General features: G+C 37.7%; 1 pseudogene; it reads right to left on the reverse strand.

Moving 5' to 3' along the window:
• Window positions 1-1,035: 1,035 nt before the first annotated feature.
• Window positions 1,036-2,025, reverse strand: LOC103604525 (annotated as a pseudogene).
• Between the last annotated feature and the right edge of the window lie 2,603 nt (window positions 2,026-4,628).

Genomic DNA, 4,628 nt, shown 5'->3' on the forward strand with positions numbered 1-4,628 from the left:
GGACTCACTCACTCACTCACTCTTTTTCTCCCTTGTTTGTTTTGAAGAAGCAAGCTGCCATGTTGTGAGATGGCCTATAAAGAGGGATTTGTGACAAAAAACTACAGACAGATTCTAGGAGCTGAGTGTGTCCTCTGGCCAACAGCCATCAAGGGGACCTCAACCTGATAGCTACAAGGGAGTGGATTCCATTACAACGTGAGTGAGCATGGAAGAAGATTCATGAAGGGCTGAACTTCTATGTGAACATCAATTCCTAGCCAATACCTTGATTGCAGCTTTGCAGAGGGCCAAGCTAAGCCACTATAAGAATTCACATAAGCTGCAAAATAATAAATGCTTGTTGTTGTAATCCACTAAGACTGGAAAAATTTGTTACACACACACACAGACACACACACAAATTACAATAACACAGAGGTGGTGTTTTCTTTAAGTGAGTGTCTGGCTCTTCAAAATCTTTTCGGGGGTGTTTGGCTTCTTTGCTTCAACATAATGTCTGTAAAATTCATATACATTGTTGTATGAGGCAGTCAGCTTTTCTTTTATTGCTATGTAATATTTTATTGTGTGGATATACCACAATTTCTTTATCCATTCTACTGTTAATGGATATTTTGGTTGTTTCCAGTTTGTTTATCATGAATCAAGCTATGATAAACATTCTTCTATGTATCTTAGGTGGACATAAACGTTCATTTTAATAGGTTTATATTTATAAATTGGATTGCTGGGTCATAAATTGAGCCTTAATAGACACTGACAAACTATTTTCTCAAGTGGTTACAATGACTTTCCAATCCAATCATTAATAAATAAGAATTCTAGTTCCTTCTAATCCTCCCTAGACCTTGGTACTGACAGCCTTTATTCTTTCTTTCTCTTTCTCTCTCTCCTTCCTTCCTTCCAAGATTACACAATAATTTATTGAGAGCATCCTCTCCCTGCCCTTGCAGTTCTAGGTCACTTTTCCCACTTGTAGATCTTCTGCACTAGCTCCAGGAAGATGCCAGGGTCAGGGGCACAGCGTAGTGCTCAATGAGCCCCACAGTGGTTGTAAATGTCTTCCTCATATTGCAAGAACACAGCTGGCAAATCAAGCTCCTCGTATAGTGCCTTTACCCAGGCCACCTTCTTGGCCTCCTTCTGCCCATAATTCTCCATCAGGGTCTGGTGTTTTTCCACAGTGACCCCTTGTAGACACTGAACCACCAGCCAACTGCATTTGTTGTCCCGGATGTCAGTGCCAATCTTGCCAGTCACACTGGGATCTCCAAAGAAGTCAAGGTAATCATCCTGAATCTGAAAGAACTCTCCCATCTGCAGCAGGATCTTCTTAGCATTGGCATGTTCCTTTTCCCCATCAGTGCCTGTCATATACATGGCAGCAGTTACAGAAAGGTAGAAGGAGTAGAAACCTGTCCTGTACTTGACAATAGCTTTGTACTTCTTTTCAGTGAATCTGTTAATATCCACATTGCCCTGGAGGGCTGTGACGAGGTCGAGGGTCTGCCCAATCTCAGTCTGATAGGAACTCTGCAGAAAGAGCTCTATCAGGTTCAGGTAATAGGGCTGCTCCTGACAGTAGAACTTCAGTAGACAGTAGAGAGATGATTTCAGAAGTGTAGCATCATTGATGGCATCTGAACCTATGCCTGGCTTCTGATACCAGCAGATCTTCCCTTGGCACGTGAGGGATGGATCCATGATGTTGTCGGACAGCAGGAAGAAAGCTTGCAGCAGTTCCACACACCAGCCCCTGGTCAGGACATGCTAGAGACTATCAGCATCTTGTTTTCTTGGCTCCACCAGCTCATGGAATGCTACCAGCACTGTCAAACCTCGCTGGCATTTGCCTCCAATGGCATTGCACTCCAGGTCCTCCCTGAGCTGGGCAATGGCATCTCCTGTCTCCAGGTGCCCCATCTCATCTTCAGTCAGCACCTTAACAGTCTGGGAGAAGTGCTGGAGAATATCCTGCTTTTCTTGGGCATAAACGTCTGACTTCTGGTCTCCTTTCATCTTGATGGAGTAGCTAAGTTCTCTGTTCCTGGACACAGCCTCCTGCTTCACAGCCTTTACAATTTTAGTTATTCTACTGGATGTGTACTAGTATTCTATAATTAATTTTATTAATTAAAACCAATTGGAACACTTTTTCTGACCCCCATTGGCCATTTTGATATCCTTTTTGGTGACCTGTTCAAATATTGTCTACTGTTTCATTGAATTGTCTCTATTTCTCTTATTAATTTGTAGGAGTTTTTGATATATTCTGGATGGGAGTTTTTTGTCAGTATGTGCATTGCAAACATCTTCTTTGTGTTACCTTTTTACTAACATGAAAGTTAAAACAATCAGTTTCTAGAAGAAAACATAAGAAAATACATTTATGACCTTGGAATAGGCAAAAATTTGGAAACATAACAAAAAAAGCATTAACATTGAGGAAAATATTGAAAAAATTAAGTTTAGAGAGCCATTTTAACATATTTGTTTTAAAGTCTCTTTAAGAGTTTTAAACAGTCTCTCCTTTCTTTTTGTTATTGTTGTTGTTATATGTGTCCATTTTCTCTCATGGAGATTTATTTCCTCAAATATCTTCTAGCTTATTTTTATTGTTATTCCCTATAGTTGGTAGAATCTATTTTCTGATGCAACCTAAAAGTTTTGGGACTATAGAAAAGTCCTTTAATAACAGACTATTCTTTTGCCATACTGGGGCTTCTCTAGTAATGGATCAATTTTATATTTAGTCACAATTTGAGGGTCTTTATTTCACATATACAAATTGGAACTCACACCTATACTTGGAACAGGCTTGGGTATCTAATATCTTTTGAGTGATCATAGCCATAGTCTCAGGAAAATAAAATGATTTCTTGCTTTTTCTCCAGGTTGTTGGGTAGAATTTTTTAGTTCCCATTTCATAGATAGGGAAGTGCTTGATAACTCCCATATTTTGTAGCACAGTTTCAGTTTTCACACAGAGATACCTGTGACTGTACTGCTCCAGCATGGGTGGGAGGTGGGCAATTCTAAATCAGTTCAGTCTCCAGTTTTGATCCCCAATCCCTGCTATGTGTTTTACTCTGTGTTTCTGAAACAGAAATTTTAGGGCTACACCTGGTAACATCACTGAAAAATATATTTTAATAAATGCTGGACAAGACTGTGAAATCAGGGTCTTAGTCATTTCTTTGTCCCTAGTCCTAGCAGAGTATTTAGATAGATTGTGAGAATAAATTAAGACTAAATTTTAGTTCTAATGCAGACTGAAATGTGAGGAAGATATAGTTGAAAGTCCTTTTTTTTTTTAAATTGAAACATAATCAAATGTACATATCTGTGGAGTCCTGTGTTGAATGTCAATACCCGTTTGCAATATGTGATGTTCAAATCAGGATAATTAGTATATTCAGCATTACACAATGTAATCATTTTTTTGTGATCCTTACCAAATTCAGAGAAACTGTGGTTAATTTTTCTGAAGACTGTCTTTAGAATGATTCCATCCTTGTTTGTGTAAGTTATAACTATTTGACAAGAGTCCATGAAAAAGAGAATATGATAACCCTTTTGTCAATACCAAAGATGTGTCAATAATGGAAAAACTCCTGTGCAGCCTGTCCTGGGAACGACAAAGCAGACAATACCCATTATCCATGTGTCATTTCCTTGTTGAGGACATAAAAACAGATCAAAGCAAAACCCAGTGCGTCTTTAAATTAGTGGCATAGATCGATGCCCATATTTCTCAGTGTCATGTTTCATTACGTTGAACTATTTATGTCATCGTAACCTAAGGCATCTTAATGCAACCTGACATCCAGGTTATGCTGCATCAAAAGAAAAAAAAAAAAAAAGCTATTGCATTTTGTTAGTGGGTTGGAAAGCGTTCCAGATCTCTTTTTCTGCTCAGTAAAGGATTATCACATGTTGAGTGAGTGAGTGGGGGATACAGTTTTGTATTAAAGGTTGAAAGGTCAGAGAACTTAAATTTAATTCTGTCAGAAATACTCCCTTGACTTGGCCTCTCACTCCTTTTTTCTATCTTTGATAGAGGTTTCAAGATTAGGGCAAGTAAAATTATTCTTCAAGATAGGGCTTAGAGATGATCACTTAAATTAGGGCAACTCCTCTTCAACTCTTCAAATGAAAATGTCACTCATCTTTGAAGATTCTACTTAAATGCTATGCCTTCCAATAAGCTTTCCCTTTTTAACATTTAGTTTTCTTCCTTCTTTGAACTTTTATAACAAATCATCTCTGTTATGAAATATTTTAATATCCTAATAATATAGATTTTTTGAGTACATTTCTTAGTTATATTAAATATCCTGAATTTCTTCAGGATAGGGACTAATTTTATTGCTGCAGCTTAGTGAATCTGTAATCTTAAGTGTCCATAAAGATAACTCAAAGTGTGTCTAGAAATTTAGGACCTTTTACATTACCACTCTGATACAATGGGTCTGGGGTAAGAATCAATAATTTGCATTAGTAACAAAAGGCTGTAGGAGAGTACATACAGAGAAAACTATACTTATGTACATCATAGTCAAACTACTGAAAACAAAAGCTAAAGAGATAAAGAAGACATATTAAAAGTTGCTAGAAAAGAAAAC

Source organism: Galeopterus variegatus, unplaced genomic scaffold, assembly GCF_000696425.1.
Source record: "Galeopterus variegatus unplaced genomic scaffold, G_variegatus-3.0.2 Scaffold5207, whole genome shotgun sequence".
NCBI lineage: Eukaryota > Metazoa > Chordata > Mammalia > Dermoptera > Cynocephalidae > Galeopterus > Galeopterus variegatus.